The 23,841-nt window shown below is 48.0% G+C and overlaps 25 non-coding genes across 25 annotated transcripts; 23 read left to right on the top strand and 2 right to left on the bottom strand.

Annotated features, from left to right (window-relative positions):
* Positions 1–522: 522 nt before the first annotated feature.
* LOC138413150 (U1 spliceosomal RNA) lies at positions 523–686 on the top strand. Its single transcript, XR_011245486.1, has one exon. It is a non-coding gene; the product is annotated as a U1 spliceosomal RNA (small nuclear RNA).
* An 835-nt stretch (positions 687–1,521) lies between these two features.
* Positions 1,522–1,685, top strand: LOC138413006 (U1 spliceosomal RNA). Its single transcript, XR_011245342.1, has one exon. It is a non-coding gene; the product is annotated as a U1 spliceosomal RNA (small nuclear RNA).
* Positions 1,686–2,396: 711 nt separating this feature from the next.
* Positions 2,397–2,588, bottom strand: LOC138413291 (U2 spliceosomal RNA). The gene has a single exon (XR_011245628.1). It is a non-coding gene; the product is annotated as a U2 spliceosomal RNA (small nuclear RNA).
* A 176-nt stretch (positions 2,589–2,764) lies between these two features.
* On the bottom strand, positions 2,765–2,882 carry LOC138412640 (U5 spliceosomal RNA). The gene has a single exon (XR_011244975.1). It is a non-coding gene; the product is annotated as a U5 spliceosomal RNA (small nuclear RNA).
* A 735-nt stretch (positions 2,883–3,617) lies between these two features.
* Positions 3,618–3,781, top strand: LOC138413151 (U1 spliceosomal RNA). The gene has a single exon (XR_011245487.1). It is a non-coding gene; the product is annotated as a U1 spliceosomal RNA (small nuclear RNA).
* An 835-nt stretch (positions 3,782–4,616) lies between these two features.
* LOC138413007 (U1 spliceosomal RNA) lies at positions 4,617–4,780 on the top strand. The gene has a single exon (XR_011245343.1). It is a non-coding gene; the product is annotated as a U1 spliceosomal RNA (small nuclear RNA).
* Positions 4,781–5,615: 835 nt separating this feature from the next.
* LOC138413060 (U1 spliceosomal RNA) lies at positions 5,616–5,779 on the top strand. Its single transcript, XR_011245396.1, has one exon. It is a non-coding gene; the product is annotated as a U1 spliceosomal RNA (small nuclear RNA).
* An 835-nt stretch (positions 5,780–6,614) lies between these two features.
* LOC138413008 (U1 spliceosomal RNA) lies at positions 6,615–6,778 on the top strand. The gene has a single exon (XR_011245344.1). It is a non-coding gene; the product is annotated as a U1 spliceosomal RNA (small nuclear RNA).
* An 835-nt stretch (positions 6,779–7,613) lies between these two features.
* Positions 7,614–7,777, top strand: LOC138413009 (U1 spliceosomal RNA). The gene has a single exon (XR_011245345.1). It is a non-coding gene; the product is annotated as a U1 spliceosomal RNA (small nuclear RNA).
* Positions 7,778–8,612: 835 nt separating this feature from the next.
* Positions 8,613–8,776, top strand: LOC138413152 (U1 spliceosomal RNA). Its single transcript, XR_011245488.1, has one exon. It is a non-coding gene; the product is annotated as a U1 spliceosomal RNA (small nuclear RNA).
* Positions 8,777–9,611: 835 nt separating this feature from the next.
* LOC138413010 (U1 spliceosomal RNA) lies at positions 9,612–9,775 on the top strand. The gene has a single exon (XR_011245346.1). It is a non-coding gene; the product is annotated as a U1 spliceosomal RNA (small nuclear RNA).
* Positions 9,776–10,610: 835 nt separating this feature from the next.
* LOC138413072 (U1 spliceosomal RNA) lies at positions 10,611–10,774 on the top strand. The gene has a single exon (XR_011245408.1). It is a non-coding gene; the product is annotated as a U1 spliceosomal RNA (small nuclear RNA).
* An 835-nt stretch (positions 10,775–11,609) lies between these two features.
* Positions 11,610–11,773, top strand: LOC138413011 (U1 spliceosomal RNA). The gene has a single exon (XR_011245347.1). It is a non-coding gene; the product is annotated as a U1 spliceosomal RNA (small nuclear RNA).
* An 835-nt stretch (positions 11,774–12,608) lies between these two features.
* LOC138413012 (U1 spliceosomal RNA) lies at positions 12,609–12,772 on the top strand. The gene has a single exon (XR_011245348.1). It is a non-coding gene; the product is annotated as a U1 spliceosomal RNA (small nuclear RNA).
* Positions 12,773–13,607: 835 nt separating this feature from the next.
* On the top strand, positions 13,608–13,771 carry LOC138413013 (U1 spliceosomal RNA). The gene has a single exon (XR_011245349.1). It is a non-coding gene; the product is annotated as a U1 spliceosomal RNA (small nuclear RNA).
* Positions 13,772–14,606: 835 nt separating this feature from the next.
* On the top strand, positions 14,607–14,770 carry LOC138413014 (U1 spliceosomal RNA). The gene has a single exon (XR_011245350.1). It is a non-coding gene; the product is annotated as a U1 spliceosomal RNA (small nuclear RNA).
* Positions 14,771–15,605: 835 nt separating this feature from the next.
* On the top strand, positions 15,606–15,769 carry LOC138413015 (U1 spliceosomal RNA). Its single transcript, XR_011245351.1, has one exon. It is a non-coding gene; the product is annotated as a U1 spliceosomal RNA (small nuclear RNA).
* Positions 15,770–16,604: 835 nt separating this feature from the next.
* On the top strand, positions 16,605–16,768 carry LOC138413017 (U1 spliceosomal RNA). Its single transcript, XR_011245353.1, has one exon. It is a non-coding gene; the product is annotated as a U1 spliceosomal RNA (small nuclear RNA).
* An 835-nt stretch (positions 16,769–17,603) lies between these two features.
* LOC138413018 (U1 spliceosomal RNA) lies at positions 17,604–17,767 on the top strand. Its single transcript, XR_011245354.1, has one exon. It is a non-coding gene; the product is annotated as a U1 spliceosomal RNA (small nuclear RNA).
* Positions 17,768–18,602: 835 nt separating this feature from the next.
* LOC138413131 (U1 spliceosomal RNA) lies at positions 18,603–18,766 on the top strand. Its single transcript, XR_011245467.1, has one exon. It is a non-coding gene; the product is annotated as a U1 spliceosomal RNA (small nuclear RNA).
* Positions 18,767–19,601: 835 nt separating this feature from the next.
* On the top strand, positions 19,602–19,765 carry LOC138413019 (U1 spliceosomal RNA). Its single transcript, XR_011245355.1, has one exon. It is a non-coding gene; the product is annotated as a U1 spliceosomal RNA (small nuclear RNA).
* An 835-nt stretch (positions 19,766–20,600) lies between these two features.
* Positions 20,601–20,764, top strand: LOC138413020 (U1 spliceosomal RNA). The gene has a single exon (XR_011245356.1). It is a non-coding gene; the product is annotated as a U1 spliceosomal RNA (small nuclear RNA).
* Positions 20,765–21,599: 835 nt separating this feature from the next.
* Positions 21,600–21,763, top strand: LOC138413021 (U1 spliceosomal RNA). The gene has a single exon (XR_011245357.1). It is a non-coding gene; the product is annotated as a U1 spliceosomal RNA (small nuclear RNA).
* Positions 21,764–22,598: 835 nt separating this feature from the next.
* Positions 22,599–22,762, top strand: LOC138413022 (U1 spliceosomal RNA). The gene has a single exon (XR_011245358.1). It is a non-coding gene; the product is annotated as a U1 spliceosomal RNA (small nuclear RNA).
* An 835-nt stretch (positions 22,763–23,597) lies between these two features.
* Positions 23,598–23,761, top strand: LOC138413023 (U1 spliceosomal RNA). The gene has a single exon (XR_011245359.1). It is a non-coding gene; the product is annotated as a U1 spliceosomal RNA (small nuclear RNA).
* The last annotated feature ends 80 nt before the right edge of the window (positions 23,762–23,841 follow it).

Below are 23,841 nucleotides of genomic sequence, written 5' to 3' on the forward strand. Positions count from 1 at the left end.
TCCTAAATGCTGCCACCAAGCTTCTCACCAAGTCTCCCAGAAGGTCTTGTGTGAAAACAAGTTTTCATGCTTGACAAAGGCTGAGACGTGTTCTCTCCTCCCCCGAGTTGGCTGTTTTGATCAGTCACGTATGCTAGAAAAACTTGTACTGCCTGCATGCTTGTTTTCCAGAATTCATAGCAGTTGGTGTTGTCTCAGAGACAAAGGCATTGTGTCATCTGGCTTTTGCTGTGATTTCTCAGAGACGGCCAGAGGTTACCCGGTGGCTTCTCAGGAAGTTTTACTCTGTTTTGGCAAGGGGAATAAAAGGACGGGAGCCAAGAAATGTGATAAATTAATGTATATGTCATTTCACAGCCTAGTCATTTCACAGCAGTGTTTGCTTCACTTCAACAAATCCTGTATCAAAGGAGGACGAGGCGTTACCGAAGGCTTTTGGGCTCTGCGAATATGCATTGCAGGCACCGTGAGCCAAACAACTGTGTCTCAGAGCTAGGGCCCTGTCTCCGGTGCTCCCAACTCATACTTACCTGGCAGGGGAGATACCATCATCAAGAAGGTGGTTCACCCAGGGCGAGGCCCAGCCATTGCACTTCGGTTGTGCTGACCCCTGCGAATTCCCCAAATGTGGGAATCTCGACTGCATAATTTCTGGTAGTGGGGGACTGCGTCCGCGCTCTCCCCTGATCATTATGTTCAATTACAAGAAATGCCGGCAAAAATGTATAGCTCTAGTTTTTACAGCGTGTTTTGTACTCCCAAAGCCACGCATTCACTGATGCCACTGGCTTGTGGTGGATGTTGGAGTGGCATTATAGCCTCTCGGTGACAGTCACCACCTTCACGGTAGGCCTCTCTTTGCTTTCCTATCCCAGTATGCAACATTCCCAACCCTCTGCCAATCAAAAGTAGACACATCTTTATTTCCTCCTGCCCTGGCTAATGTGGTTGGCTTTTGAGCCTGTCTTAGCAATACATCCCTGAACTGCATACATTTGGTCCTAAATGCTGCCACCAAGCTTCTCACCAAGTCTCCCAGAAGGTCTTGTGTGAAAACAAGTTTTCATGCTTGACAAAGGCTGAGACGTGTTCTCTCCTCCCCCGAGTTGGCTGTTTTGATCAGTCACGTATGCTAGAAAAACTTGTACTGCCTGCATGCTTGTTTTCCAGAATTCATAGCAGTTGGTGTTGTCTCAGAGACAAAGGCATTGTGTCATCTGGCTTTTGCTGTGATTTCTCAGAGACGGCCAGAGGTTACACGGTGGCTTCTCAGGAAGTTTTACTCTGTTTTGGCAAGGGGAATAAAAGGACGGGAGCCAAGAAATGTGATAAATTAATTTATATGTCATTTCACAGCCTAGTCATTTCACAGCAGTGTTTGCTTCACTTCAACAAATAATGTATCAAAGGAGGACGAGGCGTTACCGAAGGCTTTTGGGCTCTGCGAATATGCATTGCAGGCACCGTGAGCCAAACAACTGTGTCTCAGAGCTAGGGCCCTGTCTCCGGTGCTCCCAACTCATACTTACCTGGCAGGGGAGATACCATGATCAAGAAGGTGGTTCACCCAGGGCGAGGCCCAGCCATTGCACTTCGGTTGTGCTGACCCCTGCGAATTCCCCAAATGTGGGAATCTCGACTGCATAATTTCTGGTAGTGGGGGACTGCGTCCGCGCTCTCCCCTGATCATTATGTTCAATTACAAGAAATGCCGGCAAAAATGTATAGCTCTAGTTTTTACGGCGTGTTTTGTACTCCCAAAGCCATGCATTCACTGATGCCACTGGCTTGTGGTGGATGTTGGAGTGGCATTATAGCCTCTCGGTGACAGTCACCACCTTCACGGTAGGCCTCTCTTTGCTTTCCGATCCCAGTATGCAACATTCCCAACCCTCTGCCAATCAAAAGTAGACACATCTTTATTTCCTCCTGCCCTGGCTAATGTGGTTGGCTTTTGAGCCTGTCTTAGCAATACATCCCTGAACTGCATACATTTGGTCCTATATGCTGCCACCAAGCTTCTCACCAAGTCTCCCAGAAGGTCTTGTGTGAAAACAAGTTTTCATGCTTGACAAAGGCTTCCAACTCAATTTGGAATCCAGTTCAAGCTCATTGGGATCCCACTGAGAGCCGTGCATGGTCAGGCACAGACGTGTAGTAGACATCTACTGCAGCCATATCAATCCGTAAGGAATTGGGAACCCCTGATCAGAGTTTCTGGATTGTTCTTCAATCAAGACTCAAGGCAAAAGGAGACTGTGCTTATGACGTTGTATCCCTTACACACTGGCTCTCTCTCTCTCTGCCGGACCATTACCTTCATTTCCTTCACCCGCTGTGAATTGACTTTTGAAACAGGACAATTGTTTGAGTGCTTGGTTTTCTACAAGGTAAGAACAGAGTGCACCGTTCCCAGCGGCACTGCAATGCTAGGTCGATGCGTGGAGTGAAAGGAGCAAGCTCCAAATTTCAGCCCCTCGTGCTAAAAATCGGCTTAATATGTAGTCCTCTTATAGAGGACATATCAGATATTAAACTGATAAGAACAGATACTACACTTGATCTTAGCCAAAAGGCCGAGAAGCGATAACCCCCAAGTGGTGGATGTCCGTGCCGAGCTCTTGGCACAAATCTCACGTGTTGTGGTACCTCGTACGTACGCACGCATAACAATGGCTGCTGCTTATCGCCTCCGCCCAACCTCTCCTTTGTGGACACAGGGTTTCTGAAGTTGGACAGCTCTTTGACTTTTCACAATTTCAAAAGGCTCAGCAATACAGCAAAGCCTTCCAAAAATATATTCAACTCATGGATGTTCCTCTCCACGGAAGTCTTTAGTAAAAGGCGAAAGACTTGTGCGCTTTGAAGAGAAACCAGAGTCAGCATGGCCCTCTGTTCCTGAGCAGCAGAGGAGGCTCTCGGTGACAGTCACCACCTTCACGGTAGGCCTCTCTTTGCTTTCCTATCCCAGTATGCAACATTCCCAACCCTCTGCCAATCAAAAGTAGACACATCTTTATTTCCTCCTGCCCTGGCTAATGTGGTTGGCTTTTGAGCCTGTCTTAGCAATACATCCCTGAACTGCATACATTTGGTCCTAAATGCTGCCACCAAGCTTCTCACCAAGTCTCCCAGAAGGTCTTGTGTGAAAACAAGTTTTCATGCTTGACAAAGGCTGAGACGTGTTCTCTCCTCCCCCGAGTTGGCTGTTTTGATCAGTCACGTATGCTAGAAAAACTTGTACTGCCTGCATGCTTGTTTTCCAGAATTCATAGCAGTTGGTGTTGTCTCAGAGACAAAGGCATTGTGTCATCTGGCTTTTGCTGTGATTTCTCAGAGACGGCCAGAGGTTACCCGGTGGCTTCTCAGGAAGTTTTACTCTGTTTTGGCAAGGGGAATAAAAGGACGGGAGCCAAGAAATGTGATAAATTAATGTATATGTCATTTCACAGCCTAGTCATTTCACAGCAGTGTTTGCTTCACTTCAACAAATCCTGTATCAAAGGAGGACGAGGCGTTACCGAAGGCTTTTGGGCTCTGCGAATATGCATTGCAGGCACCGTGAGCCAAACAACTGTGTCTCAGAGCTAGGGCCCTGTCTCCGGTGCTCCCAACTCATACTTACCTGGCAGGGGAGATACCATCATCAAGAAGGTGGTTCACCCAGGGCGAGGCCCAGCCATTGCACTTCGGTTGTGCTGACCCCTGCGAATTCCCCAAATGTGGGAATCTCGACTGCATAATTTCTGGTAGTGGGGGACTGCGTCCGCGCTCTCCCCTGATCATTATGTTCAATTACAAGAAATGCCGGCAAAAATGTATAGCTCTAGTTTTTACAGCGTGTTTTGTACTCCCAAAGCCACGCATTCACTGATGCCACTGGCTTGTGGTGGATGTTGGAGTGGCATTATAGCCTCTCGGTGACAGTCACCACCTTCACGGTAGGCCTCTCTTTGCTTTCCTATCCCAGTATGCAACATTCCCAACCCTCTGCCAATCAAAAGTAGACACATCTTTATTTCCTCCTGCCCTGGCTAATGTGGTTGGCTTTTGAGCCTGTCTTAGCAATACATCCCTGAACTGCATACATTTGGTCCTAAATGCTGCCACCAAGCTTCTCACCAAGTCTCCCAGAAGGTCTTGTGTGAAAACAAGTTTTCATGCTTGACAAAGGCTGAGACGTGTTCTCTCCTCCCCCGAGTTGGCTGTTTTGATCAGTCACGTATGCGAGAAAAACTTGTACTGCCTGCATGCTTGTTTTCCAGAATTCATAGCAGTTGGTGTTGTCTCAGAGACAAAGGCATTGTGTCATCTGGCTTTTGCTGTGATTTCTCAGAGACGGCCAGAGGTTACACGGTGGCTTCTCAGGAAGTTTTACTCTGTTTTGGCAAGGGGAATAAAAGGACGGGAGCCAAGAAATGTGATAAATTAATTTATATGTCATTTCACAGCCTAGTCATTTCACAGCAGTGTTTGCTTCACTTCAACAAATAATGTATCAAAGGAGGACGAGGCGTTACCGAAGGCTTTTGGGCTCTGCGAATATGCATTGCAGGCACCGTGAGCCAAACAACTGTGTCTCAGAGCTAGGGCCCTGTCTCCGGTGCTCCCAACTCATACTTACCTGGCAGGGGAGATACCATGATCAAGAAGGTGGTTCACCCAGGGCGAGGCCCAGCCATTGCACTTCGGTTGTGCTGACCCCTGCGAATTCCCCAAATGTGGGAATCTCGACTGCATAATTTCTGGTAGTGGGGGACTGCGTCCGCGCTCTCCCCTGATCATTATGTTCAATTACAAGAAATGCCGGCAAAAATGTATAGCTCTAGTTTTTACAGCGTGTTTTGTACTCCCAAAGCCACGCATTCACTGATGCCACTGGCTTGTGGTGGATGTTGGAGTGGCATTATAGCCTCTCGGTGACAGTCACCACCTTCACGGTAGGCCTCTCTTTGCTTTCCTATCCCAGTATGCAACATTCCCAACCCTCTGCCAATCAAAAGTAGACACATCTTTATTTCCTCCTGCCCTGGCTAATGTGGTTGGCTTTTGAGCCTGTCTTAGCAATACATCCCTGAACTGCATACATTTGGTCCTAAATGCTGCCACCAAGCTTCTCACCAAGTCTCCCAGAAGGTCTTGTGTGAAAACAAGTTTTCATGCTTGACAAAGGCTGAGACGTGTTCTCTCCTCCCCCGAGTTGGCTGTTTTGATCAGTCACGTGTGCTAGAAAAACTTGTACTGCCTGCATGCTTGTTTTCCAGAATTCATAGCAGTTGGTGTTGTCTCAGAGACAAAGGCATTGTGTCATCTGGCTTTTGCTGTGATTTCTCAGAGACGGCCAGAGGTTACCCGGTGGCTTTTCAGGAAGTTTTACTCTGTTTTGGCAAGGGGAATAAAAGGACGGGAGCCAAGAAATGTGATAAATTAATTTATATGTCATTTCACAGCCTAGTCATTTCACAGCAGTGTTTGCTTCACTTCAACAAATCCTGTATCAAAGGAGGACGAGGCGTTACCGAAGGCTTTTGGGCTCTGCGAATATGCATTGCAGGCACCGTGAGCCAAACAACTGTGTCTCAGAGCTAGGGCCCTGTCTCCGGTGCTCCCAACTCATACTTACCTGGCAGGGGAGATACCACGATCAAGAAGGTGGTTCACCCAGGGCGAGGCCCAGCCATTGCACTTCGGTTGTGCTGACCCCTGCGAATTCCCCAAATGTGGGAATCTCGACTGCATAATTTCTGGTAGTGGGGGACTGCGTCCGCGCTCTCCCCTGATCATTATGTTCAATTACAAGAAATGCCGGCAAAAATGTATAGCTCTAGTTTTTACGGCGTGTTTTGTACTCCCAAAGCCACGCATTCACTGATGCCACTGGCTTGTGGTGGATGTTGGAGTGGCATTATAGCCTCTCGGTGACAGTCACCACCTTCACGGTAGGCCTCTCTTTGCTTTCCTATCCCAGTATGCAACATTCCCAACCCTCTGCCAATCAAAAGTAGACACATCTTTATTTCCTCCTGCCCTGGCTAATGTGGTTGGCTTTTGAGCCTGTCTTAGCAATACATCCCTGAACTGCATACATTTGGTCCTAAATGCTGCCACCAAGCTTCTCACCAAGTCTCCCAGAAGGTCTTGTGTGAAAACAAGTTTTCATGCTTGACAAAGGCTGAGACGTGTTCTCTCCTCCCCCGAGTTGGCTGTTTTGATCAGTCACGTATGCTAGAAAAACTTGTACTGCCTGCATGCTTGTTTTCCAGAATTCATAGCAGTTGGTGTTGTCTCAGAGACAAAGGCATTGTGTCATCTGGCTTTTGCTGTGATTTCTCAGAGACGGCCAGAGGTTACCCGGTGGCTTCTCAGGAAGTTTTACTCTGTTTTGGCAAGGGGAATAAAAGGACGGGAGCCAAGAAATGTGATAAATTAATGTATATGTCATTTCACAGCCTAGTCATTTCACAGCAGTGTTTGCTTCACTTCAACAAATCCTGTATCAAAGGAGGACGAGGCGTTACCGAAGGCTTTTGGGCTCTGCGAATATGCATTGCAGGCACCGTGAGCCAAACAACTGTGTCTCAGAGCTAGGGCCCTGTCTCCGGTGCTCCCAACTCATACTTACCTGGCAGGGGAGATACCATGATCAAGAAGGTGGTTCACCCAGGGCGAGGCCCAGCCATTGCACTTCGGTTGTGCTGACCCCTGCGAATTCCCCAAATGTGGGAATCTCGACTGCATAATTTCTGGTAGTGGGGGACTGCGTCCGCGCTCTCCCCTGATCATTATGTTCAATTACAAGAAATGCCGGCAAAAATGTATAGCTCTAGTTTTTACGGCGTGTTTTGTACTCCCAAAGCCACGCATTCACTGATGCCACTGGCTTGTGGTGGATGTTGGAGTGGCATTATAGCCTCTCGGTGACAGTCACCACCTTCACGGTAGGCCTCTCTTTGCTTTCCTATCCCAGTATGCAACATTCCCAACCCTCTGCCAATCAAAAGTAGACACATCTTTATTTCCTCCTGCCCTGGCTAATGTGGTTGGCTTTTGAGCCTGTCTTAGCAATACATCCCTGAACTGCATACATTTGGTCCTAAATGCTGCCACCAAGCTTCTCACCAAGTCTCCCAGAAGGTCTTGTGTGAAAACAAGTTTTCATGCTTGACAAAGGCTGAGACGTGTTCTCTCCTCCCCCGAGTTGGCTGTTTTGATCAGTCACGTATGCTAGAAAAACTTGTACTGCCTGCATGCTTGTTTTCCAGAATTCATAGCAGTTGGTGTTGTCTCAGAGACAAAGGCATTGTGTCATCTGGCTTTTGCTGTGATTTCTCAGAGACGGCCAGAGGTTACCCGGTGGCTTCTCAGGAAGTTTTACTCTGTTTTGGCAAGGGGAATAAAAGGACGGGAGCCAAGAAATGTGATAAATTAATGTATATGTCATTTCACAGCCTAGTCATTTCACAGCAGTGTTTGCTTCACTTCAACAAATCCTGTATCAAAGGAGGACGAGGCGTTACCGAAGGCTTTTGGGCTCTGCGAATATGCATTGCAGGCACCGTGAGCCAAACAACTGTGTCTCAGAGCTAGGGCCCTGTCTCCGGTGCTCCCAACTCATACTTACCTGGCAGGGGAGATACCATGATCAAGAAGGTGGTTCACCCAGGGCGAGGCCCAGCCATTGCACTTCGGTTGTGCTGACCCCTGCGAATTCCCCAAATGTGGGAATCTCGACTGCATAATTTCTGGTAGTGGGGGACTGCGTCCGCGCTCTCCCCTGATCATTATGTTCAATTACAAGAAATGCCGGCAAAAATGTATAGCTCTAGTTTTTACAGCGTGTTTTGTACTCCCAAAGCCACGCATTCACTGATGCCACTGGCTTGTGGTGGATGTTGGAGTGGCATTATAGCCTCTCGGTGACAGTCACCACCTTCACGGTAGGCCTCTCTTTGCTTTCCTATCCCAGTATGCAACATTCCCAACCCTCTGCCAATCAAAAGTAGACACATCTTTATTTCCTCCTGCCCTGGCTAATGTGGTTGGCTTTTGAGCCTGTCTTAGCAATACATCCCTGAACTGCATACATTTGGTCCTAAATGCTGCCACCAAGCTTCTCACCAAGTCTCCCAGAAGGTCTTGTGTGAAAACAAGTTTTCATGCTTGACAAAGGCTGAGACGTGTTCTCTCCTCCCCCGAGTTGGCTGTTTTGATCAGTCACGTATGCTAGAAAAACTTGTACTGCCTGCATGCTTGTTTTCCAGAATTCATAGCAGTTGGTGTTGTCTCAGAGACAAAGGCATTGTGTCATCTGGCTTTTGCTGTGATTTCTCAGAGACGGCCAGAGGTTACCCGGTGGCTTCTCAGGAAGTTTTACTCTGTTTTGGCAAGGGGAATAAAAGGACGGGAGCCAAGAAATGTGATAAATTAATGTATATGTCATTTCACAGCCTAGTCATTTCACAGCAGTGTTTGCTTCACTTCAACAAATCCTGTATCAAAGGAGGACGAGGCGTTACCGAAGGCTTTTGGGCTCTGCGAATATGCATTGCAGGCACCGTGAGCCAAACAACTGTGTCTCAGAGCTAGGGCCCTGTCTCCGGTGCTCCCAACTCATACTTACCTGGCAGGGGAGATACCATCATCAAGAAGGTGGTTCACCCAGGGCGAGGCCCAGCCATTGCACTTCGGTTGTGCTGACCCCTGCGAATTCCCCAAATGTGGGAATCTCGACTGCATAATTTCTGGTAGTGGGGGACTGCGTCCGCGCTCTCCCCTGATCATTATGTTCAATTACAAGAAATGCCGGCAAAAATGTATAGCTCTAGTTTTTACAGCGTGTTTTGTACTCCCAAAGCCACGCATTCACTGATGCCACTGGCTTGTGGTGGATGTTGGAGTGGCATTATAGCCTCTCGGTGACAGTCACCACCTTCACGGTAGGCCTCTCTTTGCTTTCCTATCCCAGTATGCAACATTCCCAACCCTCTGCCAATCAAAAGTAGACACATCTTTATTTCCTCCTGCCCTGGCTAATGTGGTTGGCTTTTGAGCCTGTCTTAGCAATACATCCCTGAACTGCATACATTTGGTCCTAAATGCTGCCACCAAGCTTCTCACCAAGTCTCCCAGAAGGTCTTGTGTGAAAACAAGTTTTCATGCTTGACAAAGGCTGAGACGTGTTCTCTCCTCCCCCGAGTTGGCTGTTTTGATCAGTCACGTATGCGAGAAAAACTTGTACTGCCTGCATGCTTGTTTTCCAGAATTCATAGCAGTTGGTGTTGTCTCAGAGACAAAGGCATTGTGTCATCTGGCTTTTGCTGTGATTTCTCAGAGACGGCCAGAGGTTACACGGTGGCTTCTCAGGAAGTTTTACTCTGTTTTGGCAAGGGGAATAAAAGGACGGGAGCCAAGAAATGTGATAAATTAATTTATATGTCATTTCACAGCCTAGTCATTTCACAGCAGTGTTTGCTTCACTTCAACAAATAATGTATCAAAGGAGGACGAGGCGTTACCGAAGGCTTTTGGGCTCTGCGAATATGCATTGCAGGCACCGTGAGCCAAACAACTGTGTCTCAGAGCTAGGGCCCTGTCTCCGGTGCTCCCAACTCATACTTACCTGGCAGGGGAGATACCATGATCAAGAAGGTGGTTCACCCAGGGCGAGGCCCAGCCATTGCACTTCGGTTGTGCTGACCCCTGCGAATTCCCCAAATGTGGGAATCTCGACTGCATAATTTCTGGTAGTGGGGGACTGCGTCCGCGCTCTCCCCTGATCATTATGTTCAATTACAAGAAATGCCGGCAAAAATGTATAGCTCTAGTTTTTACAGCGTGTTTTGTACTCCCAAAGCCACGCATTCACTGATGCCACTGGCTTGTGGTGGATGTTGGAGTGGCATTATAGCCTCTCGGTGACAGTCACCACCTTCACGGTAGGCCTCTCTTTGCTTTCCTATCCCAGTATGCAACATTCCCAACCCTCTGCCAATCAAAAGTAGACACATCTTTATTTCCTCCTGCCCTGGCTAATGTGGTTGGCTTTTGAGCCTGTCTTAGCAATACATCCCTGAACTGCATACATTTGGTCCTAAATGCTGCCACCAAGCTTCTCACCAAGTCTCCCAGAAGGTCTTGTGTGAAAACAAGTTTTCATGCTTGACAAAGGCTGAGACGTGTTCTCTCCTCCCCCGAGTTGGCTGTTTTGATCAGTCACGTGTGCTAGAAAAACTTGTACTGCCTGCATGCTTGTTTTCCAGAATTCATAGCAGTTGGTGTTGTCTCAGAGACAAAGGCATTGTGTCATCTGGCTTTTGCTGTGATTTCTCAGAGACGGCCAGAGGTTACCCGGTGGCTTTTCAGGAAGTTTTACTCTGTTTTGGCAAGGGGAATAAAAGGACGGGAGCCAAGAAATGTGATAAATTAATTTATATGTCATTTCACAGCCTAGTCATTTCACAGCAGTGTTTGCTTCACTTCAACAAATCCTGTATCAAAGGAGGACGAGGCGTTACCGAAGGCTTTTGGGCTCTGCGAATATGCATTGCAGGCACCGTGAGCCAAACAACTGTGTCTCAGAGCTAGGGCCCTGTCTCCGGTGCTCCCAACTCATACTTACCTGGCAGGGGAGATACCACGATCAAGAAGGTGGTTCACCCAGGGCGAGGCCCAGCCATTGCACTTCGGTTGTGCTGACCCCTGCGAATTCCCCAAATGTGGGAATCTCGACTGCATAATTTCTGGTAGTGGGGGACTGCGTCCGCGCTCTCCCCTGATCATTATGTTCAATTACAAGAAATGCCGGCAAAAATGTATAGCTCTAGTTTTTACGGCGTGTTTTGTACTCCCAAAGCCACGCATTCACTGATGCCACTGGCTTGTGGTGGATGTTGGAGTGGCATTATAGCCTCTCGGTGACAGTCACCACCTTCACGGTAGGCCTCTCTTTGCTTTCCTATCCCAGTATGCAACATTCCCAACCCTCTGCCAATCAAAAGTAGACACATCTTTATTTCCTCCTGCCCTGGCTAATGTGGTTGGCTTTTGAGCCTGTCTTAGCAATACATCCCTGAACTGCATACATTTGGTCCTAAATGCTGCCACCAAGCTTCTCACCAAGTCTCCCAGAAGGTCTTGTGTGAAAACAAGTTTTCATGCTTGACAAAGGCTGAGACGTGTTCTCTCCTCCCCCGAGTTGGCTGTTTTGATCAGTCACGTATGCTAGAAAAACTTGTACTGCCTGCATGCTTGTTTTCCAGAATTCATAGCAGTTGGTGTTGTCTCAGAGACAAAGGCATTGTGTCATCTGGCTTTTGCTGTGATTTCTCAGAGACGGCCAGAGGTTACCCGGTGGCTTCTCAGGAAGTTTTACTCTGTTTTGGCAAGGGGAATAAAAGGACGGGAGCCAAGAAATGTGATAAATTAATGTATATGTCATTTCACAGCCTAGTCATTTCACAGCAGTGTTTGCTTCACTTCAACAAATCCTGTATCAAAGGAGGACGAGGCGTTACCGAAGGCTTTTGGGCTCTGCGAATATGCATTGCAGGCACCGTGAGCCAAACAACTGTGTCTCAGAGCTAGGGCCCTGTCTCCGGTGCTCCCAACTCATACTTACCTGGCAGGGGAGATACCATGATCAAGAAGGTGGTTCACCCAGGGCGAGGCCCAGCCATTGCACTTCGGTTGTGCTGACCCCTGCGAATTCCCCAAATGTGGGAATCTCGACTGCATAATTTCTGGTAGTGGGGGACTGCGTCCGCGCTCTCCCCTGATCATTATGTTCAATTACAAGAAATGCCGGCAAAAATGTATAGCTCTAGTTTTTACGGCGTGTTTTGTACTCCCAAAGCCACGCATTCACTGATGCCACTGGCTTGTGGTGGATGTTGGAGTGGCATTATAGCCTCTCGGTGACAGTCACCACCTTCACGGTAGGCCTCTCTTTGCTTTCCTATCCCAGTATGCAACATTCCCAACCCTCTGCCAATCAAAAGTAGACACATCTTTATTTCCTCCTGCCCTGGCTAATGTGGTTGGCTTTTGAGCCTGTCTTAGCAATACATCCCTGAACTGCATACATTTGGTCCTAAATGCTGCCACCAAGCTTCTCACCAAGTCTCCCAGAAGGTCTTGTGTGAAAACAAGTTTTCATGCTTGACAAAGGCTGAGACGTGTTCTCTCCTCCCCCGAGTTGGCTGTTTTGATCAGTCACGTATGCTAGAAAAACTTGTACTGCCTGCATGCTTGTTTTCCAGAATTCATAGCAGTTGGTGTTGTCTCAGAGACAAAGGCATTGTGTCATCTGGCTTTTGCTGTGATTTCTCAGAGACGGCCAGAGGTTACCCGGTGGCTTCTCAGGAAGTTTTACTCTGTTTTGGCAAGGGGAATAAAAGGACGGGAGCCAAGAAATGTGATAAATTAATGTATATGTCATTTCACAGCCTAGTCATTTCACAGCAGTGTTTGCTTCACTTCAACAAATCCTGTATCAAAGGAGGACGAGGCGTTACCGAAGGCTTTTGGGCTCTGCGAATATGCATTGCAGGCACCGTGAGCCAAACAACTGTGTCTCAGAGCTAGGGCCCTGTCTCCGGTGCTCCCAACTCATACTTACCTGGCAGGGGAGATACCATGATCAAGAAGGTGGTTCACCCAGGGCGAGGCCCAGCCATTGCACTTCGGTTGTGCTGACCCCTGCGAATTCCCCAAATGTGGGAATCTCGACTGCATAATTTCTGGTAGTGGGGGACTGCGTCCGCGCTCTCCCCTGATCATTATGTTCAATTACAAGAAATGCCGGCAAAAATGTATAGCTCTAGTTTTTACAGCGTGTTTTGTACTCCCAAAGCCACGCATTCACTGATGCCACTGGCTTGTGGTGGATGTTGGAGTGGCATTATAGCCTCTCGGTGACAGTCACCACCTTCACGGTAGGCCTCTCTTTGCTTTCCTATCCCAGTATGCAACATTCCCAACCCTCTGCCAATCAAAAGTAGACACATCTTTATTTCCTCCTGCCCTGGCTAATGTGGTTGGCTTTTGAGCCTGTCTTAGCAATACATCCCTGAACTGCATACATTTGGTCCTAAATGCTGCCACCAAGCTTCTCACCAAGTCTCCCAGAAGGTCTTGTGTGAAAACAAGTTTTCATGCTTGACAAAGGCTGAGACGTGTTCTCTCCTCCCCCGAGTTGGCTGTTTTGATCAGTCACGTATGCTAGAAAAACTTGTACTGCCTGCATGCTTGTTTTCCAGAATTCATAGCAGTTGGTGTTGTCTCAGAGACAAAGGCATTGTGTCATCTGGCTTTTGCTGTGATTTCTCAGAGACGGCCAGAGGTTACCCGGTGGCTTCTCAGGAAGTTTTACTCTGTTTTGGCAAGGGGAATAAAAGGACGGGTGCCAAGAAATGTGATAAATTAATGTATATGTCATTTCACAGCCTAGTCATTTCACAGCAGTGTTTGCTTCACTTCAACAAATCCTGTATCAAAGGAGGACGAGGCGTTACCGAAGGCTTTTGGGCTCTGCGAATATGCATTGCAGGCACCGTGAGCCAAACAACTGTGTCTCAGAGCTAGGGCCCTGTCTCCGGTGCTCCCAACTCATACTTACCTGGCAGGGGAGATACCATGATCAAGAAGGTGGTTCACCCAGGGCGAGGCCCAGCCATTGCACTTCGGTTGTGCTGACCCCTGCGAATTCCCCAAATGTGGGAATCTCGACTGCATAATTTCTGGTAGTGGGGGACTGCGTCCGCGCTCTCCCCTGATCATTATGTTCAATTACAAGAAATGCCGGCAAAAATGTATAGCTCTAGTTTTTACAGCGTGTTTTGTACTCCCAAAGCCACGCATTCACTGATGCCACTGGCTTGTGGTGGATGTTGGAGTGGCATTATAGCCTCTCGGTGACAGTCACCACCTTCACGGTAGGCCTCTCTTTGCTTTCCTATCCCAGTATGCAACATTCCCAACCCTCTGCCAATCAAAAGTAGACACATCTTTATTTCCTCCTGCCCTGGCTAATGTGGTTGGCTTTTGAGCCTGTCTTAGCAATACATCCCTGAACTGCATACATTTGGTCCTAAATGCTGCCACCAAGCTTCTCACCAAGTCTCCCAGAAGGTCTTGTGTGAAAACAAGTTTTCATGCTTGACAAAGGCTGAGACGTGTTCTCTCCTCCCCCGAGTTGGCTGTTTTGATCAGTCACGTATGCGAGAAAAACTTGTACTGCCTGCATGCTTGTTTTCCAGAATTCATAGCAGTTGGTGTTGTCTCAGAGACAAAGGCATTGTGTCATCTGGCTTTTGCTGTGATTTCTCAGAGACGGCCAGAGGTTACACGGTGGCTTCTCAGGAAGTTTTACTCTGTTTTGGCAAGGGGAATAAAAGGACGGGAGCCAAGAAATGTGATAAATTAATTTATATGTCATTTCACAGCCTAGTCATTTCACAGCAGTGTTTGCTTCACTTCAACAAATAATGTATCAAAGGAGGACGAGGCGTTACCGAAGGCTTTTGGGCTCTGCGAATATGCATTGCAGGCACCGTGAGCCAAACAACTGTGTCTCAGAGCTAGGGCCCTGTCTCCGGTGCTCCCAACTCATACTTACCTGGCAGGGGAGATACCATGATCAAGAAGGTGGTTCACCCAGGGCGAGGCCCAGCCATTGCACTTCGGTTGTGCTGACCCCTGCGAATTCCCCAAATGTGGGAATCTCGACTGCATAATTTCTGGTAGTGGGGGACTGCGTCCGCGCTCTCCCCTGATCATTATGTTCAATTACAAGAAATGCCGGCAAAAATGTATAGCTCTAGTTTTTACGGCGTGTTTTGTACTCCCAAAGCCACGCATTCACTGATGCCACTGGCTTGTGGTGGATGTTGGAGTGGCATTATAGCCTCTCGGTGACAGTCACCACCTTCACGGTAGGCCTCTCTTTGCTTTCCTATCCCAGTATGCAACATTCCCAACCCTCTGCCAATCAAAAGTAGACACATCTTTATTTCCTCCTGCCCTGGCTAATGTGGTTGGCTTTTGAGCCTGTCTTAGCAATACATCCCTGAACTGCATACATTTGGTCCTATATGCTGCCACCAAGCTTCTCACCAAGTCTCCCAGAAGGTCTTGTGTGAAAACAAGTTTTCATGCTTGACAAAGGCTGAGACGTGTTCTCTCCTCCCCCGAGTTGGCTGTTTTGATCAGTCACGTGTGCTAGAAAAACTTGTACTGCCTGCATGCTTGTTTTCCAGAATTCATAGCAGTTGGTGTTGTCTCAGAGACAAAGGCATTGTGTCATCTGGCTTTTGCTGTGATTTCTCAGAGACGGCCAGAGGTTACCCGGTGGCTTTTCAGGAAGTTTGACTCTGTTTTGGCAAGGGGAATAAAAGGACGGGAGCCAAGAAATGTGATAAATTAATTTATATGTCATTTCACAGCCTAGTCATTTCACAGCAGTGTTTGCTTCACTTCAACAAATCCTGTATCAAAGGAGGACGAGGCGTTACCGAAGGCTTTTGGGCTCTGCGAATATGCATTGCAGGCACCGTGAGCCAAACAACTGTGTCTCAGAGCTAGGGCCCTGTCTCCGGTGCTCCCAACTCATACTTACCTGGCAGGGGAGATACCATGATCAAGAAGGTGGTTCACCCAGGGCGAGGCCCAGCCATTGCACTTCGGTTGTGCTGACCCCTGCGAATTCCCCAAATGTGGGAATCTCGACTGCATAATTTCTGGTAGTGGGGGACTGCGTCCGCGCTCTCCCCTGATCATTATGTTCAATTACAAGAAATGCCGGCAAAAATGTATAGCTCTAGTTTTTACGGCGTGTTTTGTACTCCCAAAGCCACGCATTCACTGATGCCACTGGCTTGTGGTGGATGTTGGAGTGGCATTATAGCCTCTCGGTGACAGTCACCACCTTCACGGTAGGCCTCTCTTTGCTTTCCTATCCCAGTATGCAACATTCCCAACCCTCTGCCAATCAAAAGTAGACACATCTTTATTTCCTCCTGCCCTGGCTAATGTGGTTGGCTTTTGAGCCTGTCTTAGCAATACATCCCTGAACTGCATACATTTGGTCCTAAATGCTGCCACCAAGCTTCTCACCAAGTCTCCCAGAAGGTCTTGTGTGAAAACAAGTTTTCATGCTTGACAAAGGCTGAGACGTGTTCTCTCCTCCCCCGAGTTGGCTGTTTTGATCAGTCACGTATGCTAGAAAAACTTGTACTGCCTGCATGCTTGTTTTCCAGAATTCATAGCAGTTGGTGTTGTCTCAGAGACAAAGGCATTGTGTCATCTGGCTTTTGCTGTGATTTCTCAGAGACGGCCAGAGGTTACCCGGTGGCTTCTCAGGAAGTTTTACTCTGTTTTGGCAAGGGGAATAAAAGGACGGGAGCCAAGAAATGTGATAAATTAATGTATATGTCATTTCACAGCCTAGTCATTTCACAGCAGTGTTTGCTTCACTTCAACAAATCCTGTATCAAAGGAGGACGAGGCGTTACCGAAGGCTTTTGGGCTCTGCGAATATGCATTGCAGGCACCGTGAGCCAAACAACTGTGTCTCAGAGTTAGGGCCCTGTCTCCGGTGCTCCCAACTCATACTTACCTGGCAGGGGAGATACCATGATCAAGAAGGTGGTTCACCCAGGGCGAGGCCCAGCCATTGCACTTCGGTTGTGCTGACCCCTGCGAATTCCCCAAATGTGGGAATCTCGACTGCATAATTTCTGGTAGTGGGGGACTGCGTCCGCGCTCTCCCCTGATCATTATGTTCAATTACAAGAAATGCCGGCAAAAATGTATAGCTCTAGTTTTTACAGCGTGTTTTGTACTCCCAAAGCCACGCATTCACTGATGCCACTGGCTTGTGGTGGATGTTGGAGTGGCATTATAGCCTCTCGGTGACAGTCACCACCTTCACGGTAGGCCTCTCTTTGCTTTCCTATCCCAGTATGCAACATTCCCAACCCTCTGCCAATCAAAAGTAGACACATCTTTATTTCCTCCTGCCCTGGCTAATGTGGTTGGCTTTTGAGCCTGTCTTAGCAATACATCCCTGAACTGCATACATTTGGTCCTAAATGCTGCCACCAAGCTTCTCACCAAGTCTCCCAGAAGGTCTTGTGTGAAAACAAGTTTTCATGCTTGACAAAGGCTGAGACGTGTTCTCTCCTCCCCCGAGTTGGCTGTTTTGATCAGTCACGTATGCTAGAAAAACTTGTACTGCCTGCATGCTTGTTTTCCAGAATTCATAGCAGTTGGTGTTGTCTCAGAGACAAAGGCATTGTGTCATCTGGCTTTTGCTGTGATTTCTCAGAGACGGCCAGAGGTTACCCGGTGGCTTCTCAGGAAGTTTTACTCTGTTTTGGCAAGGGGAATAAAAGGACGGGAGCCAAGAAATGTGATAAATTAATGTATATGTCATTTCACAGCCTAGTCATTTCACAGCAGTGTTTGCTTCACTTCAACAAATCCTGTATCAAAGGAGGACGAGGCGTTACCGAAGGCTTTTGGGCTCTGCGAATATGCATTGCAGGCACCGTGAGCCAAACAACTGTGTCTCAGAGCTAGGGCCCTGTCTCCGGTGCTCCCAACTCATACTTACCTGGCAGGGGAGATACCATGATCAAGAAGGTGGTTCACCCAGGGCGAGGCCCAGCCATTGCACTTCGGTTGTGCTGACCCCTGCGAATTCCCCAAATGTGGGAATCTCGACTGCATAATTTCTGGTAGTGGGGGACTGCGTCCGCGCTCTCCCCTGATCATTATGTTCAATTACAAGAAATGCCGGCAAAAATGTATAGCTCTAGTTTTTACAGCGTGTTTTGTACTCCCAAAGCCACGCATTCACTGATGCCACTGGCTTGTGGTGGATGTTGGAGTGGCATTATAGCCTCTCGGTGACAGTCACCACCTTCACGGTAGGCCTCTCTTTGCTTTCCTATCCCAGTATGCAACATTCCCAACCCTCTGCCAATCAAAAGTAGACACATCTTTATTTCCTCCTGCCCTGGCTAATGTGGTTGGCTTTTGAGCCTGTCTTAGCAATACATCCCTGAACTGCATACATTTGGTCCTAAATGCTGCCACCAAGCTTCTCACCAAGTCTCCCAGAAGGTCTTGTGTGAAAACAAGTTTTCATGCTTGACAAAGGCTGAGACGTGTTCTCTCCTCCCCCGAGTTGGCTGTTTTGATCAGTCACGTATGCTAGAAAAACTTGTACTGCCTGCATGCTTGTTTTCCAGAATTCATAGCAGTTGGTGTTGTCTCAGAGACAAAGGCATTGTGTCATCTGGCTTTTGCTGTGATTTCTCAGAGACGGCCAGAGGTTACACGGTGGCTTCTCAGGAAGTTTTACTCTGTTTTGGCAAGGGGAATAAAAGGACGGGAGCCAAGAAATGTGATAAATTAATTTATATGTCATTTCACAGCCTAGTCATCTCACAGCAGTGTTTGCTTCACTTCAACAAATAATGTATCAAAGGAGGACGAGGCGTTACCGAAGGCTTTTGGGCTCTGCGAATATGCATTGCAGGCACCGTGAGCCAAACAACTGTGTCTCAGAGCTAGGGCCCTGTCTCCGGTGCTCCCAACTCATACTTACCTGGCAGGGGAGATACCATGATCAAGAAGGTGGTTCACCCAGGGAGAGGCCCAGCCATTGCACTTCGGTTGTGCTGACCCCTGCGAATTCCCCAAATGTGGGAATCTCGACTGCATAATTTCTGGTAGTGGGGGACTGCGTCCGCGCTCTCCCCTGATCATTATGTTCAATTACAAGAAATGCCGGCAAAAATGTATAGCTCTAGTTTTTACGGCGTGTTTTGTACTCCCAAAGCCACGCATTCACTGATGCCACTGGCTTGTGGTGGATGTTGGAGTGGCATTATAGCCTCTCGGTGACAGTCACCACCTTCACGGTAGGCCTCTCTTTGCTTTCCTATCCCAGTATGCAACATTCCCAACCCTCTGCCAATCAAAAGTAGACACATCTTTATTTCCTCCTGCCCTGGCTAATGTGGTTGGCTTTTGAGCCTGTCTTAGCAATACATCCCTGAACTGCATACATTTGGTCCTAAATGCTGCCACCAAGCTTCTCACCAAGTCTCCCAGAAGGTCTTGTGTGAAAACAAGTTTTCATGCTTGACAAAGGCTGAGACGTGTTCTCTCCTCCCCCGAGTTGGCTGTTTTGATCAGTCACGTATGCTAGAAAAACTTGTACTGCCTGCATGCTTGTTTTCCAGAATTCATAGCAGTTGGTGTTGTCTCAGAGACAAAGGCATTGTGTCATCTGGCTTTTGCTGTGATTTCTCAGAGACGGCCAGAGGTTACCCGGTGGCTTCTCAGGAAGTTTTACTCTGTTTTGGCAAGGGGAATAAAAGGACGGGAGCCAAGAAATGTGATAAATTAATGTATATGTCATTTCACAGCCTAGTCATTTCACAGCAGTGTTTGCTTCACTTCAACAAATCCTGTATCAAAGGAGGACGAGGCGTTACCGAAGGCTTTTGGGCTCTGCGAATATGCATTGCAGGCCCCGTGAGCCAAACAACTGTGTCTCAGAGCTAGGGCCCTGTCTCCGGTGCTCCCAACTCATACTTACCTGGCAGGGGAGATACCATGATCAAGAAGGTGGTTCACCCAGGGCGAGGCCCAGCCATTGCACTTCGGTTGTGCTGACCCCTGCGAATTCCCCAAATGTGGGAATCTCGACTGCATAATTTCTGGTAGTGGGGGACTGCGTCCGCGCTCTCCCCTGATCATTATGTTCAATTACAAGAAATGCCGGCAAAAATGTATAGCTCTAGTTTTTACAGCGTGTTTTGTACTCCCAAAGCCACGCATTCACTGATGCCACTGGCTTGTGGTGGATGTTGGAGTGGCATTATAGCCTCTCGGTGACAGTCACCACCTTCACGGTAGGCCTCTCTTTGCTTTCCTATCCCAGTATGCAACATTCCCAACCCTCTGCCAATCAAAAGTAGACACATCTTTATTTCCTCCTGCCCTGGCTAATGTGGTTGGCTTTTGAGCCTGTCTTAGCAATACATCCCTGAACTGCATACATTTGGTCCTAAATGCTGCCACCAAGCTTCTCACCAAGTCTCCCAGAAGGTCTTGTGTGAAAACAAGTTTTCATGCTTGACAAAGGCTGAGACGTGTTCTCTCCTCCCCCGAGTTGGCTGTTTTGATCAGTCACGTATGCTAGAAAAACTTGTACTGCCTGCATGCTTGTTTTCCAGAATTCATAGCAGTTGGTGTTGTCTCAGAGACAAAGGCATTGTGTCATCTGGCTTTTGCTGTGATTTCTCAGAGACGGCCAGAGGTTACACGGTGGCTTCTCAGGAAGTTTTACTCTGTTTTGGCAAGGGGAATAAAAGGACGGGAGCCAAGAAATGTGATAAATTAATTTATATGTCATTTCACAGCCTAGTCATTTCACAGCAGTGTTTGCTTCACTTCAACAAATAATGTATCAAAGGAGGACGAGGCGTTACCGAAGGCTTTTGGGCTCTGCGAATATGCATTGCAGGCACCGTGAGCCAAACAACTGTGTCTCAGAGCTAGGGCCCTGTCTCCGGTGCTCCCAACTCATACTTACCTGGCAGGGGAGATACCATGATCAAGAAGGTGGTTCACCCAGGGCGAGGCCCAGCCATTGCACTTCGGTTGTGCTGACCCCTGCGAATTCCCCAAATGTGGGAATCTCGACTGCATAATTTCTGGTAGTGGGGGACTGCGTCCGCGCTCTCCCCTGATCATTATGTTCAATTACAAGAAATGCCGGCAAAAATGTATAGCTCTAGTTTTTACGGCGTGTTTTGTACTCCCAAAGCCACGCATTCACTGATGCCACTGGCTTGTGGTGGATGTTGGAGTGGCATTATAGCCTCTCGGTGACAGTCACCACCTTCACGGTAGGCCTCTCTTTGCTTTCCTATCCCAGTATGCAACATTCCCAACCCTCTGCCAATCAAAAGTAGACACATCTTTATTTCCTCCTGCCCTGGCTAATGTGGTTGGCTTTTGAGCCTGTCTTAGCAATACATCCCTGAACTGCATACATTTGGTCCTATATGCTGCCACCAAGCTTCTCACCAAGTCTCCCAGAAGGTCTTGTGTGAAAACAAGTTTTCATGCTTGACAAAGGCTGAGACGTGTTCTCTCCTCCCCCGAGTTGGCTGTTTTGATCAGTCACGTGTGCTAGAAAAACTTGTACTGCCTGCATGCTTGTTTTCCAGAATTCATAGCAGTTGGTGTTGTCTCAGAGACAAAGGCATTGTGTCATCTGGCTTTTGCTGTGATTTCTCAGAGACGGCCAGAGGTTACCCGGTGGCTTTTCAGGAAGTTTGACTCTGTTTTGGCAAGGGGAATAAAAGGACGGGAGCCAAGAAATGTGATAAATTAATTTATATGTCATTTCACAGCCTAGTCATTTCACAGCAGTGTTTGCTTCACTTCAACAAATCCTGTATCAAAGGAGGACGAGGCGTTACCGAAGGCTTTTGGGCTCTGCGAATATGCATTGCAGGCACCGTGAGCCAAACAACTGTGTCTCAGAGCTAGGGCCCTGTCTCCGGTGCTCCCAACTCATACTTACCTGGCAGGGGAGATACCATGATCAAGAAGGTGGTTCACCCAGGGCGAGGCCCAGCCATTGCACTTCGGTTGTGCTGACCCCTGCGAATTCCCCAAATGTGGGAATCTCGACTGCATAATTTCTGGTAGTGGGGGACTGCGTCCGCGCTCTCCCCTGATCATTATGTTCAATTACAAGAAATGCCGGCAAAAATGTATAGCTCTAGTTTTTACGGCGTGTTTTGTACTCCCAAAGCCACGCATTCACTGATGCCACTGGCTTGTGGTGGATGTTGGAGTGGCATTATAGCCTCTCGGTGACAGTCACCACCTTCACGGTAGGCCTCTCTTTGCTTTCCTATCCCAGTATGCAACATTCCCAACCCTCTGCCAATCAAAAGTAGACACATCTTTATTTCCTCCTGCCCTGGCTAATGTGGTTGGCTTTTGAGCCTGTCTTAGCAATACATCCCTGAACTGCATACATTTGGTCCTAAATGCTGCCACCAAGCTTCTCACCAAGTCTCCCAGAAGGTCTTGTGTGAAAACAAGTTTTCATGCTTGACAAAGGCTGAGACGTGTTCTCTCCTCCCCCGAGTTGGCTGTTTTGATCAGTCACGTATGCTAGAAAAACTTGTACTGCCTGCATGCTTGTTTTCCAGAATTCATAGCAGTTGGTGTTGTCTCAGAGACAAAGGCATTGTGTCATCTGGCTTTTGCTGTGATTTCTCAGAGACGGCCAGAGGTTACCCGGTGGCTTCTCAGGAAGTTTTACTCTGTTTTGGCAAGGGGAATAAAAGGACGGGAGCCAAGAAATGTGATAAATTAATGTATATGTCATTTCACAGCCTAGTCATTTCACAGCAGTGTTTGCTTCACTTCAACAAATCCTGTATCAAAGGAGGACGAGGCGTTACCGAAGGCTTTTGGGCTCTGCGAATATGCATTGCAGGCACCGTGAGCCAAACAACTGTGTCTCAGAGCTAGGGCCCTGTCTCCGGTGCTCCCAACTCATACTTACCTGGCAGGGGAGATACCATGATCAAGAAGGTGGTTCACCCAGGGCGAGGCCCAGCCATTGCACTTCGGTTGTGCTGACCCCTGCGAATTCCCCAAATGTGGGAATCTCGACTGCATAATTTCTGGTAGTGGGGGACTGCGTCCGCGCTCTCCCCTGATCATTATGTTCAATTACAAGAAATGCCGGCAAAAATGTATAGCTCTAGTTTTTACAGCGTGTTTTGTACTCCCAAAGCCACGCATTCACTGATGCCACTGGCTTGTGGTGGATGTTGGAGTGGCATTATAGCCTCTCGGTGACAGTCACCACCTTCACGGTAGGCCTCTCTTTGCTTTCCTATCCCAGTATGCAACATTCCCAACCCTCTGCCAATCAAAAGTAGACACATCTTTATTTCCTCCTGCCCTGGCTAATGTGGTTGGCTTTTGAGCCTGTCTTAGCAATACATCCCTGAACTGCATACATTTGGTCCTAAATGCTGCCACCAAGCTTCTCACCAAGTCTCCCAGAAGGTCTTGTGTGAAAACAAGTTTTCATGCTTGACAAAGGCTGAGACGTGTTCTCTCCTCCCCCGAGTTGGCTGTTTTGATCAGTCACGTATGCTAGAAAAACTTGTACTGCCTGCATGCTTGTTTTCCAGAATTCATAGCAGTTGGTGTTGTCTCAGAGACAAAGGCATTGTGTCATCTGGCTTTTGCTGTGATTTCTCAGAGACGGCCAGAGGTTACCCGGTGGCTTCTCAGGAAGTTTTACTCTGTTTTGGCAAGGGGAATAAAAGGACGGGAGCCAAGAAATGTGATAAATTAATGTATATGTCATTTCACAGCCTAGTCATTTCACAGCAGTGTTTGCTTCACTTCAACAAATCCTGTATCAAAGGAGGACGAGGCGTTACCGAAGGCTTTTGGGCTCTGCGAATATGCATTGCAGGCACCGTGAGCCAAACAACTGTGTCTCAGAGCTAGGGCCCTGTCTCCGGTGCTCCCAACTCATACTTACCTGGCAGGGGAGATACCATGATCAAGAAGGTGGTTCACCCAGGGCGAGGCCCAGCCATTGCACTTCGGTTGTGCTGACCCCTGCGAATTCCCCAAATGTGGGAATCTCGACTGCATAATTTCTGGTAGTGGGGGACTGCGTCCGCGCTCTCCCCTGATCATTATGTTCAATTACAAGAAATGCCGGCAAAAATGTATAGCTCTAGTTTTTACAGCGTGTTTTGTACTCCCAAAGCC

Source organism: Paralichthys olivaceus, chromosome 12 (genome assembly GCF_024713975.1).
Source record: "Paralichthys olivaceus isolate ysfri-2021 chromosome 12, ASM2471397v2, whole genome shotgun sequence".
NCBI lineage: Eukaryota > Metazoa > Chordata > Actinopteri > Pleuronectiformes > Paralichthyidae > Paralichthys > Paralichthys olivaceus.